Below are 14,364 nucleotides of genomic sequence, written 5' to 3'. Positions count from 1 at the left end.
CCTATTAGAATCTCAGCAAGTTTTGAGAAATGGACAAACTTATTCTAAAATTTTCATGGTAAGGCACACTACATAATATCTAAAGCAATCTTGAAAAAGAATAAAATGGGCAATATCACTCTACTCATATAAAGGCTTGGTAGGTGGTTACGGTAATCAAGAAAGTACAGTATTATTGGAGGAATACACACATAGCACAATGAAATAAGAGAAAGAACCCAGAAATAGACCAACACAAATATTCCCTACTAATTTTTGTCAACAATGAAAAAGCAATACAATAAGGAAGAACAGTTTTTTCAACAATGTGCTGGAGCAATAGGCTATCCACAGGTTAAAAAATAGTAATAATAACCTCACTCTAAATCTCACACACTATAAAAATTAACTCAAATGGCATCACTGATTTACATGTAAAATATAAAACATTTTTAAAATAGGAGAAATCTTCAGAATCTAGAGCAAGACAAAGATTTCTTACACTTGATGACCAAAGCACAATCCATAAGAGGAAAACTGGGTAAATATTTTTGGCTTTATTTATTTTTTTAATATTATATTCACAAAATATGAGGTCCCCATATACCCCCCACTCCCCTCAGCCCACTCCTCTCCCCATAGCAACAATCTCCTCCATCATCATGAGACATTCATTGCACTTGGTGAATACATCTCTGAGCACCGCTGCACATCATGGCCAGTGATCCACGTCATAGCCCACACTCTCCTACCTTCCACCCAGTGGGCCATGGGAGGACATACAATGTCCGGTAACTGTCCCTGCAGCATCACCCAGGACAACTCCAAGTCCCGAAAACGCCTCCACATCTCATCTCTTCCTCCCATTCCCCACCCCCAGCAGCCACCATGGCCACTTTCTCCATACCAATGCCACATTTTCTTCGATTACTAATCACAATAGTTCATGAATAGAATATCAGTAAGTCCACTCTAATCCATATTCTATTCCTCCATCCTGTGGACCTTGGAATGGTTGTGTCCACTCCACATCTATAGCAAAAGGGGGCTTAGATTCCACATGGATGCTGGATGCAATCCTCCTGCTTTCAGTTGTAGGCACTCTTGGCTCCATGGTGTGGTGGTTGACCTTCTTCAACTCCATGTTAGCTAAGTTGGGTAAGTAAAACTGGGTAAATCTGATGCCATCAAAACAAAAACAAAACTTTCCTGAGGGAAAGACACTGATAAGAGAATGCAAAAGTAACTACAGACTAGGAGAAACTATCTGCAAATCATATATCCAACAGAGGACGGTATGTCAAAATACAACAATAAATCTAATAAACAATTCAATTACAAAATAGGCAAAAGACATGAGAAGACATATTTCTCCCATCTATATATTCCCCAAAAGAAATATAGAGATGGTGAATTAGTACATTAAAAAATGTCCAACATCATAAATGAAAATTAAAACTACAATGAGTTATTACTATACACCTATTGAAATGGATAAAATAAAAGTTACAACATCAAATGTTGGTGCAAATGTGAAGGGCCTGGGCACACTGCTGGTAAGATACAAAATGGTACAGCCATTCTGGGAAAACAGTTTGTCAATGTCTTATAAAACTCAGCATGCAATTACCATACAACCCAGAAACTGCACTCATAGGCATTTACCCAGGGGAATGAAAACTTATCTTCACAAAAATCCTGTTCATAACAGCTTTATTCAAAATAGCCCAAGACCAGGAAAACCCCCAATGTTTGCCAGCAGATGAATGGTAAAGCTTGGATAAATCTCATAGCAATCATGCTGAATAAAAAAAGGGAATCCTAAAAGATTGCATTCTGTATGATTCCATTTATATAACACTTCTGAAAGACAAAGGTTCAGAAATGGAGAAAAGTTTAGTGATGGGAAGGGGGAAGGAAGATTGGTAATAAAAGGGCAACAACAGAGAGCTGTGTGGTAATGAGATTGTTCTATGCCTTCACTGTAGTGATTGATACATGAACCTACACAACTAAATACAAATACAACACACACACACACACACACATGAGTACAAGTGGATATGGAGTTACCTTGAGTGAGATCAATGTCAGTATCCTGGTCATGATAACGTACCAGACTTTTGCAAGATGTGAGCAATAGGGAAAACCGGGTAAAGTATACAAAGGATCTGACTATATTATTTCTAAAAATTACATGTCAATCTATAATTATCTCAAAAATTTTAATTAAAAATCAGTGTAAATAGTTCAGATAAACTATACTGGGCATAAAAAGAAAGATTTCTTTTTACTGGTTTTTTTTTTTGGATTATTAATTTCAAAATACTGGAATGTGAGAAACCATTACTCCTAAAATTATAATCATACAACACATTTTTTAAGTTTTAAGTTTTCATATTATTTTATAAAGGACTGTCATTTCTATTATATCACCTGGTTATTTTGGCCCTTTGAGATAATGTGATTATTAATTCAATTTTATAGATGGGGAAACTGAGGTACAGAGATATTAAAAAGTCTTGACCAACACTGCACTGTCAGTGAAGCGCCCAATTAAGACCCTAAAACAATTCTTCGGATTCCCTATTATATCCTCTGCCTCTCGATAATTTAATGATTTCTTGATGACCCGGAAAGACTTTCAAATGTTACACTGTGCCAGGCTCAAAAATAATCATTTAGTCATCATGAATATTATAGATGGAAATGCTATAAAAGAACTGACTTGAATCCATAGTGATATTTTTGATGTCAATGTTTTCTTACTCAATAAAGCAAAAAAATTTTAAAAAAACATTCCTGCCAGTCTGAATAAATAGAATTTTATTAACTATGAATATTTAAATATATGTGAACAAAGTTCTCAAATAAAACATATTAATGTAAAAGATGGAACAATATTTTAATGAATCAGAAGCAAACATTATTGACCCAGTATGCATGCAGGGATGTGTATTGATCTGATGTCATGTATTTTTTGGTTTGATGTAAAAAGTCCTTAATATTGCTATTTCTTGAACTTGAGCCTTGGGTTAAAGGTGCTAATTTAATGAAAATGCACAATAGACAGTGAATCCTTTCTGGGTGTTATCTATTCTGATAAACAGTAATGAGCTTTTCACTATAAATACAGCTATATTATGATGCTATTTTGGATAACATTCTGCGGAAATAGTTACTAAGAAATGTCATCTAAATTTACCACTGAGCCAGATGACTTGATCTGATTTCATCCCTAGTTGTTCTAACTAACTGAGATATCATATTTGTGGAGAAACAAAACTGGAATTATAGCATTGAAAAGAAAATGATTACTATCAACAGCAATCTGAGTTATTTCACGTTTGAATGGAATTCTAAAACATATTTCGACATCTGAGAGGATAAAGAGAAATAACCATTTTTAAAAACATTTAAATGCTTTAATAGACTTTATATATAAGCTAAAAGATAAAATTAGTATGCTGTGCCCTTATTAGTAAATTTCTGTAGAATTACAGCTGAGGAACAGCCAGGAACTAGAAATCGTGGGTGGAATTATCAGAACCCAACATCTTTCTAAACTGAAATCTGTGCAACTAGGTTTTTTTATTTATCAATACCCCCGCTTCTTCCAAAAACATTTGAAACTGGCAGGACTAAATAACATTCACATTTCAAGGGGCATCCATTTGACAACCTCTTAATCTGAGTAACCTGAGTCATCAAATTAAAGTAGCTTTACTTGGCAAGAATTCTGTGCGTCCATGAATCAAGACAATCTAAAAATGCATAAAAGATGCAGTGCCACCATCACCACATAACAAAACCACAGATTTGAATGTGTTCTCTATACAAGTCAAAGCTAATCTGCTCACTGAGACACACCTTCCTCTGATTAGCCGTCATGCCCCGATTCACACTGAGAGCCCATGAATGTCCTATGTAAACTCCTGCCCCTGTCTGTGGTTCAAAGAGGAGTCTAAGCTTTTTCTCCTGTCTTTTTAGTTCTTTTTCTACCAGCTCAATTTTAGGCAAATGTTAATTCTTTTTAAAAAAAAGGCTCCTTTTTGAAGTTTATTGTGGGCTAAAAACTGCACTGATTGGGTAACTAAACCTGAAGACGTATAGTAACTTTTCTAACATCACAGAGATGCTTAGACTGGAACGTAGGTCTATTTTCTCTCCAACCCTCAGTCTTAATTTGGCATCCAGCAGGTATTTTAGTTTCCCTGGGGTTATCTTTCTACTTCTTTATTTTTAGTAAGGTCTTTCCAGGAAGAGAGCCCTGTTATCTACTGCCAGATACTGATGATGATGACTGCCCCTGCTAGAACCTCGCCTTCATAACCAAACCCTTGACACCCACCTATAGAAACCTAGCAGCACTGACCCCCTGAAAGACCAGAGCCATACTGGCTCCTTGTAAACGAATCAGCATTCAGCTTCAGGGGTTTGCATAAAGATTAAATGTTCCCATTTTTCTTATGTTTATAAACTCAATCCTTAAATTTTATTTTAAAGAATTTCAGCTAGCTTAGCAAGTATTTTCGGCCACCATTGCTTTTCAGCAATTACCTTAATGCTGGCATTTTTAATACTGCACTATTTTCAAAGACTCTCAGATAGGATTGTTGTTGAAGGATTACTATTTCTTTCCCTAAATTCCCAGGTTAAAAACTGGGTTCTTGGTAATTTCTTGTTCCAACTACCCTCCTGTTATTCCAGCCAGTCTGTCTTTTACAATCTGCTCATTCTTTCTACTCATTCTTACTCTTTTAGCAGGAAAATATGATCTACAATTTTATTATTAGCCCAAGTGGCAACTTTCAAAAACATGCAACTAGTTCCAGAGCTGATCTTTTTTATAATGTCTATGAGCAAGTAGTGCAACTACTCATGTTCAGAGACTGTGTAAGTGTCACCATCACCTACAGAGTCCTAGATGGAATTCTTTTGTATTCCATGTAGCACCAAGTTTAGGGTTAGGCATAGAGTAAGTTTTTGGAATTGAGTTGAAATGAGGGCATGCTTTATCAAATATTTATTACTAGTCTAGGAATTTTAAAAGCAGATGTCATTATCTTAGATGACACCAAATTTTCCAAATGATATGCACTGTATATTTTCTCATGCAAATATTTTTTTCAAGAGCTGTATGCAATGGAATCTCACTGAAGAACACGGAGGCTTTGTAAAACTAGATATATCAAAGGAACTATTATTTTAAGTCATTGATAATTCCATTTAAAGTATTACCTCTAGTTTAAAGAAGAGATAACACACACATGGTTAAAAAAAAAAAAGAAAATGTTAAGAGAAGGGCCCAGGCACTCAGTGCACTGACTTCTCCACCTTCACCTCCCTATGGTGCCTGCAGCCCCCTTGCTGCTTCCCTCAGCCAAAAGGCCCAGCATTCTGACATCTACCATATCTATTCTCAGGATCGTTTGACTTTGTGGAAATCCCACCATTGATCTCTTCACCCCAAAAGAGTTCTTCAGAGCTGCTATGCTCAGTGGTGCCTCAACAGGTATCTATGAGGCCCTCGAGCTCCAGGACAATGACAAGACCCACTACATGAGGAAAGGTATCTCAAAGGCTGTTGAGCACATCAATAAAACTGTTAGGCCTGGGAATAGGAGAAGATGGACAAACTGATGATAGAGATGGACAGAACTGAAAATAAATCTAAATGTGGTGCAAACACCATTCTGGGAGTGTCCCTTTCTGGGAGTGTCCCAAGTGTGGGGCTATGGAAAACGGAGTTCCCCTGTACGTCACACTGTTGACTTGGCTGGCAATTCTGAAGTCATCCTGCCAGTTCCCGCTTTCAATGTGATCAATGGCAGCTCTTACACTGGTAACAAGCTGGCCATGAAGGAGTTCGTGATCCTCCATTGGAGCAGTGAACTTCAGGGAGACCATGCACATTGAAGCGGACGTTTACCACAAACTGAAGAAATCACCAAGGAGAAGTATGGGAAAGATGCCACCAACTTGGGGGATGAAGGAGGTTTTGTTCCTTTATTCCTGGAAGATAAGACAAGATGCCTTGGAGCTGCATAAGAATGCAATTGGGAAAGCTGGCTACACTGACAAGGTGGTGACTGGCATGAACATTACTGCCTCTGAGTTCTTCAGGTCTGGGAAATATGACCTGGACTTAAAGTCTCCTGATGACTCCAGCAGGTACATCACTCCTAACAAATCAGCAGACCTGTATGAGCCCTTCATCAAGGACTACTTAGTGGAGTTCTTCGAAGACCCCTTTGACCAGGATGACTGGGAAACGTGGAAGAATTTCACCACCAGTGCAGGAATCCTGGTGGTGGAGATGACCTCACAGTGACCAACACAAAGCAGATCGCCAAGGCCATGAGGGAGAAGTCATGCAACTGCCCCTTGCTCAAAGTGAACCAGACTGGCTCTGTGACCGAGTCCCTACAGGTGTACAAGCTGGCCGAGTCCAACAGGTGGGGTATCACGGTGTCTCACCCCTCGGGGGAGACTGAAGACACCTTCACTGCTGACCTGGTGGTAGGGTTCTGCACTGGACAGATCAAGACGGGCACACCTTGCCAGTCTGAGCACTTGGCCAAGTACAACCAGCTCCTCAGAACTGAAGAGGAACTGGGCAGCAAGGCTAAGTTTGCTGGCAGGCAGTTCTGAAATCCCCTAGCCAAGTAAGATCTGGGCCATGAGCCACTGAGCCCTTCACATACCAGTCTGTTCCTGGTGTGAACACAGGCAGCTCAAGGCTCCATGCCAGGCCTGGCAAGGCCCTCTGGTAGTTAATTCCTTCTTCCACCCTGTGATGTTCTCACTGCTTTGTTAGAACTGCTGCAGAAGCCAAGCCTGACCATCTGGAACCCTCGTGGAAACCTAGCTTTGTGATGATGTGATCGGCCCAAATTATTGTTTTTCTCACCTTGCTTCCCACATACATGTACAATGTCATCTCCAAGGTAGCCATGGGAAGGTTCCCAGTGATTGTGCATGCAAAATAAAAAGCCTTAGTAACCACACACACACACACAAAAGTTAAGACACACATAGTTGCCTAAATATAAAACTAACAAACATAAACATAATATTAAAAACAAACATAAAAGATTACTGAAAAGTAAAACAAACATATATGGCATTAGAGTAGGTGTTTTAACTAACAAACTGGACCAGATATAGGAAAATCAACCAAAAAATATTAACAATTTGGTGACATTTCCTCAAGCTAACATGAGCCATGAATCTTTTCACTTTTTATCAGAATTGAGTTATTTCACTGGAGGCTGTTGGAGACGAATAATCTACCTATCCATATTTCCAGACCTCTTTCAGCCTACCTTTATACACAGACATTTGTACAGTCTGTTATATTAACCAGAATCTATTGGACTTAAATGACCAAGGACTGCTTAGCAGTGAAGGCGCTCTGCCCTCCGTCAGGTTACTCCTTTGTGGTAACTGTCCAACACTGCTAAGCAAATTATTGCTAAATTCCTAACATTATCCTTTTATAGAACTGATGATCTGTAACATCATGATCAAATGCTGGCTTAAAATTCTAAACCCTTTGTTGAGCCTACATTAAACTTTAATGCATACAATAAAGGAAAATTGGCACTACAATTGAGGACAACAGCGGAAATGAGAATCTGTCAGTTTAAGGGTGCTCTTCCAGTGAAACTGCAAACTAAAAGTCCCGAATTTCTGACACTGATAGGCCAATTTCTATTCATTTTGGAATACTTGTTCCTATCTTTAACATTACTTTAATATTATAGCATAAATGCTATGTTCCTGTCTTACCTAAGTAATCCTAGACGGAAAACTTATGTTTGTTTGGTTGTTGTTCCTGTGGTTTATTTTTGCGACCATGGAAGCAAAAGTGGAAATAAGTGAAGTCAAAAAGGGGTGGGAGCCCTAAAGCCTGGAGAAAAACACTATGAATAGCTAAATGATATACATTTGTAAGAGACATCTAATTTTTCTTCTCTATCCACAATAACAGTTGTATTGATTACCTGTCTCTAAAAGTCATACCTGATGTTCCCCATTTAGTGAGCTCAACATCAAGTCATAATATTCTCCTCTGTTACCCATATGAGTATTCTCTTAGTCAAATCGATCAAAATAATATGAACAAAATTCCTTCAGTTCAAACATTTCCATGTAAGAGGAAAAGACATTCTCTCCCAAAAGTAAAAATTTATAAATATGATCAGAGGTGAGGTAATCTGGATGTATTCTTGAAAATTCTGAGGTGCTAGATTTGAGACCAAATTATCAGTCTTATTTTCTGCATTATACATAAGCCAATGAAGCAGGATAGAATAGGGACCTGAGGAGGAAGTGGTCAGAAAGCCTAATAAGTCTGGTAAGAGAAACTAAGGCATTGACTTGTTTACTACATTAGCCTGCTGAATCACACAGGCAAGTTAGGAAGGGGCAGCTTACAAGCACAAACGCCCAAAGGCTGCACTAGCAGAAGGCAGCCAGCAAAGAGGGAAGGGATGAGGGGGACATCAGCACCCACCCACCCACCTAGTGTTTTAAGTTAGCCCATGCTTCATGGACAGTAACATCACGCTCGTGGACAGTGACCAGTGGCTATCACCGCCAGTCAACTCATTCTGCAGAGGTCATAGACAGCAACCAGAAGCCAATCGCCACCAGACAGCAACTCCTACACCCCTAGGAAGTCCACACTCCTGGTTCCCCACACCGTAAGCCCTTGCTTATCAGCACAGACCCTGGAGTCCTGTACCCCCATAAAACAGGGACCCCAGGGCAGAACTTCACATTTTCTCCCTTGAAAATGCCCACCTTCATCTCTCTGAAGGTGTATTTCTGTTCTCTTGCCTTACCCCCCAATAAAGTATCTGTTGGTTTAACTGATTTATGGCTCGTCCTTGAATTCTTTTTTGTGACAAAGCCAAGAATGTAGACACCTGGACACTGTCTCCAACAATACTAAAGGGATAGAAATTTCTTAAATGATAGGTGAAAGCAATTCAGCTTACTAAACTGTTTTTTCTTAGTTTACAAAGGTGTTAAAATTAAGGTTTAAAAGACTTATTCAAGGACATACGGTTTGTAAGTGGCAGAATTGGGTTTTGACTTCACAACCCTCTAAAATTAGAGCACACATTCATATTCAATACATTATTCTCTCTGCCCAATAATGAAAATTTCAATGATTGATAACTTTATAGCTATATCTATATTATTCATTCAGCACCTCTATAGGTCAGTTGCTCATGTGGCCTTATGTTCATCTAAATCCAAAGAAGGTACAATTTGATTTCAAGAATCTGCTACTCAAACAAAGCAGACCAAAGTGCTGCAAATATGAGAATCAGAAACATACCCACAATAGGCAATGTCAATTTACATGAGGAGAGACTGTGAACCTGAAGTGCACGCCCAGCATCACCCATGGCTTACTTTTGGACTTATGGCCAAGGATGGGGGAAGAGTTTCTGTTCCCTGCATGTTAACCACAGGAACCTGGCAGGAGCAAGAAGGCCAGCATCAACCATGTTAAAAGCTCCAAAGGAGGTGTGACACAATGCCCACAGGACCAAGTGTGAGCAAGTATAGAGTTCATTGTTTTAAACGTCTTTATGTTAAAAAAATTTTAAGCTTAAAGAATTATTTTCCCATAAAAGACTCAAAGCAAGCAGGCTCACTCTTAGGTTTTGTAAGAATACCAACCATTAAGAGACTGCAAATTTCCATTTAAAAATTATTGATTGCCTAATGTGTACAGGGGAAACTGGAAAACAGAAGAAAATGTAAAGAGTAAATGAACAAAAAGACTATAATAACAAAACTAAATGCCTTAACAGAAGTGAAGTGCTGTGAGAGATTGGAAAGAGAACAATAAAAATGGAGAGTTGCCAGAAGTTGTTCAACCAAGAGTCATAAAGGCTATGTCTTGACATTGATGAATTTACTAAGGTCCAGGACTGGGTCCTGACTTCTGCCAATTGAACTCTCAAGGACTAAAGATGAATCAGAATACTAATTTTTATTTCATAAGATAATTTTTAATTTACATCCCTGATAATCATACTTCCTCTCAAATTAACATTAACAATTTGATCATGGAGCCTGTGGAGAGTGAGTTGTGATGGTTAATTTTGTGTCAACTTGGCTAGGTTGTGGTGTCCAGTTGTTTGGTCAAGCAAGTCCTGGCCTGACTGTTACTGTGAGGGTATTTCATAGAAAGATTTGCATTTATAGTCAATTGATTGTATCTGTGGCTGACTGCATCTACAATCAACATAGCATATTACCCTCAGCTAGAGATCTTAAAGCCAGAATTGAGGATTTCAGAAATCAAAAGAAGGAATTCCTATCTCTACTTCAGCCTAGGTAATTCATCCTCACTCTGAAAAACCTGAGTTTTCAACTTGTGGCCTACTCTATGAAATATGGACTTGCAGATCCCCATAAGCACATCAGTCAATTCCTACAATAAATCTCTTAATATTTACACACACGTGTGCACACAAGAGCACACACATAGTTTTTATATCTCCTATCCATTGTGTTTCTCTGGAGAATCCTGACTAACATAGAAAACATTACTCTGATTCAGCCTTTGGTGATACCAGATCAGTTTGATGTGGGCATTGGAATAAGAGAATAAAGTCAGACTTTGCACAGGCCTTGTCAAGGTGTCCCTCCATTCAACAGTGCTGAGCACATGGACAAAAATATGTCTTTTGTCTCCCCTCAAAGCTGGCTAATCACTCTCTAAGAGAATCTTTCTAAAATTATGCTAATACTCTCCTTGAGGGTTCAGTCAAGTTCTAGTTCAGTGATATTCAACCTCATCATACTCAATGCTACCATTTTATAATAAAGTTTGTAAATACATCTTTTTGTTATGAAAAGCTTATAGAAAATAAAGCCAAACTTCACCACAGTTTTAAAAATCAATCTTATATCCTAAATCTATTAAAAGAATTTGATGTTTACATATTTCAATATATAAATGCCCAGATATGACTACACTAGAAAATATAATGAAGAAGTCAGATGTTTGCATGAAGACGGAGAATCACTTGAATTCGACGCTCGCGAGGGCAGATTGAAGCTGGTGGTTTTGTTGTTGATTTTAGTCGGGGAGAGGTTGTTTGGTTTGTTCTGGTGACTCAAATATCAAGTGATATTGCCCACAGGAGCTTGCTTTCTGTAAGTGGTGAGCAATTCTTGGAAAAATATACAGTCCTCCCTCAATTTACATGATAAAGACATTCTTGGAAAATTCCGTACTTAAAATCAAAATGTTCAAAAACATTTTGGATTTATATGTAAAACTGAGTCGCGTGCTAGGCTCAGGTCATTATAAACAGATTTTCGTCTACAGTTACACCCACAGAGACACTGACAAGTCAGGTCAACACAAGACAATTTTTTTGTATTGTCACAGGCTCTGCAGGTGTCTAGCCTTCCAAGTGCTGCCCACTACATCAGTAATTCAGTTATTTCTGTTATAACAAAATGTGCTATAGATCTAAAGATCACCCTGCTATGCAAAATTGTGCAATAAAAACCACAGGGCTGATGACAGGGGAAAACGGGGTTAGAGACACAACACTAATAAATTTTTGCAGTGATGCATTTTTTTAAAAAAAGGAATGTAAACTGTGCTTAAAGATAACACAGTTTTACACGTTACACAGTTAAGAAATGCATGACTACAATAAATACGGCACTTTATCTTGCAAAAAACCTGGAGTTTGCTTGTAGAAGAGACCTCAAAAAGGCTGCAGCAGCATGCTGTTGTGAAGGACAGGAACCATGGACACCTGAAATGGCACAGGAACTGAGACACTAGATGTGATGGGTGTGGGCCATTATTCTATTTCCAGTATCTTCCACAGCCTTGTATCCTGCGACGTTTTGCCTTTGAAAGATGCAGGGCCTTTGGGGCTTGTGTCTCATTAAAAGTGAAAATGTAATTGAACGTACAGTTCTACTTTGATTAAGCTTTTCTATCATTGCTGGAAATTCTTTTTTTTTTTTTCGTAAAGATTGATTTTATTTATCCCCCCTGCCCCTGCCGCCCAGTTGTCTGTTCTCTGTGTCCATTTGCTGCATGTTCTTGTTTTTGTCTGCTTCTGTTGTTCAGCGGCACGGGAATTTGTGTTTCTTTTTGTTGAGTCATCTTGCTGTGTCAGCTCTCAGTGTGTGCAGTGCCATTCCTGGGCAGGCTGCACTTTCTTGCGTGCTGGGCGGCTCTCCTTACGGGGCGCGCTCCTTGCCCGTGAGGCTCCCCTACGCGGGGGACACCCCTGCGTGGCAGGGCACTCCTTGTGTGCATCAGCACTGCGCGTGGGCCAGCTTCTCACAGGTCAAGGAGGCCCGGGGTTTGAACCGCGGACCTCCCATGTGGTAGATGGACGCCCTAACCACTGGGCCAAGTCCGCTTTCCTGCTGGAAATTCTTTTGCAGCTTTCTCGTCTGCACTGGCAGTTTTGTCTGATGGCTGAAGATTTGGGAAATTACAGTGATTTTCAAAACTATTAAACCAGATACTGCTGGCCACCTTAAAAGGAGCATTAAATGAATTTGACGATTTCTGTTAGAAGTCCTCATGTATATAGATAGTGCTTTGTTTTTGTGCAAGTGCTACTTGGTGTTTTGAAACAGGACACCTAAATTTAAGGTGTTGAATGACTGATTGGTTTTTATTTAATATTATTGTAATAGAGAAAAATTCACAAATGCAAAATAATAGCAGAAACAGTCCTATAGGATAAGGTAGCTGGTAGATGCTTGAAGCGTGTGAGCAGTGTACTTTTGCGCAACTGGGCTCAAATGGGTACAATATTCTTTATTCAACTTAGTCTTTCCCACAGATGAAATCTTGCAAAAGCAAATGCAAAATTTGCCTTATGTTCGTGTTGTTCTTTTACTGTATCAATTGCCTTGAAGCAAATTCATGGTTTCAAAGCAAGTATATAGCAGAAGTGACTATCTTTAATCATTGTTATAACCCAATTCTTAAAAAATGCCCGTTTGGGGATAAGATCCACTGTTGTAGTTCTTATTCTAGTTGGGGAAATATCTCTGGAGTGCCTTTGGCATGTTGATCTTATCCTGTTAGTTTAACTCTCAAAACACTCCTTTACCTTGCTTTCAGACTTTCCTACATAAACCAAGTAATATCAGAGCACAGAAAAAGAAACAATGGGCTCAATTGTGAAAGATCAGAGGAACATAAATAATGGAGAGGATGGCTTATGGAGGATGGCAGCTGGAACACAGGCCCAGAAGCATGATTTTATGGAACAGAGAGTAGCAAGTAGCTTGGTTTGTTAGAGAGGGGTGTGGGGGATGGGCAGGAAAGGACTTGTGAAATTCTTTGCCATGCTAATAAATTGGGACTTATTTTTGGATGACAAGAAACCTGTGAAGACTTGTAAGCAGAGGGGTGATATGCTAGAAATATATTTAGAAAGATTGATTAATATGCAAAGTATAAACTTGAATTAAAGCTAGCATCTGTTTCTGAAAAAAATAGGTAAGTATTAATAATTACTAACACTTCGTTAAGTAATTACTATATGCCAGGCAGTCTGTTGTGCCTGCCCAGCAGTTTATGTTTTTAATCCACATAACATTCATATGATTTTGAGCTCATCTGATCACATTTTTTCTCTGTGTTATAGGTGAAGAGATGGAGACAATAGAGTTTAATTAATTTGCCACAGAAAGTGGCAGATCAAGAATTGAACCTGGTTCTGTGACTCCCCCATAACTTTCTTCTTAATCAATACCTTATGCTCTTTGTTCAGAACAGTGGCAGTTTCTAAAGAGGTATACTCTAGGAAGAGGAGAGCTACATAAAGAGAGTCACCACAAGTGACTGCCCCAGCATAATCCTAGTTTATGCCAATCCTCCCAACATAATTATAATGGTATATCTTTTCACTCTCAATAGTATCCCAGTTTGATGGGAAGAAACCAAAGGAAAATGATGGCTTGTAAGATTCTTGCTTTGGTCAGAAAGTAATAAAAGTATTTACCTGAGCCACAATGCAATAAGCTAAGGATGTATATTAAAATTTAAATTTAAGGATAATCACTGAAATGTCCACAAATGTAGAACTAAAATGTTAATGGAGGAGAAAAACATGCAATTGTAAAAACTACTTGATTAATCCAAAAGAAACCAGGAATGGGAAAATAAAGAAGATCAAATAAAGAAATAAAGAACACTTGGGACATGTAGAAAACAAACAGCAAGAAAATAGAATTAAACCAACTATATCTGTAATCTGTATATATCTGTAATGTACATAGAATAAACTCCCCAACTAAAAGACAAAAATTACTACATTGGGTTAAAAAAGTTTCAATCATACATGTTAAATTTAGAGA

The 14,364-nt window shown here is 38.5% G+C and overlaps 1 pseudogene; it reads left to right on the top strand.

Moving 5' to 3' along the window:
- The first annotated feature begins 5,427 nt into the window (after positions 1–5,427).
- LOC101444779 (alpha-enolase pseudogene) lies at positions 5,428–6,651 on the top strand (annotated as a pseudogene).
- The last annotated feature ends 7,713 nt before the right edge of the window (positions 6,652–14,364 follow it).

Source organism: Dasypus novemcinctus, chromosome 14 (assembly GCF_030445035.2).
Source record: "Dasypus novemcinctus isolate mDasNov1 chromosome 14, mDasNov1.1.hap2, whole genome shotgun sequence".
NCBI lineage: Eukaryota > Metazoa > Chordata > Mammalia > Cingulata > Dasypodidae > Dasypus > Dasypus novemcinctus.
Note: the sequence above shows the minus strand (reverse complement) of the source record. Positions and strands in the feature narration are given on the sequence as shown.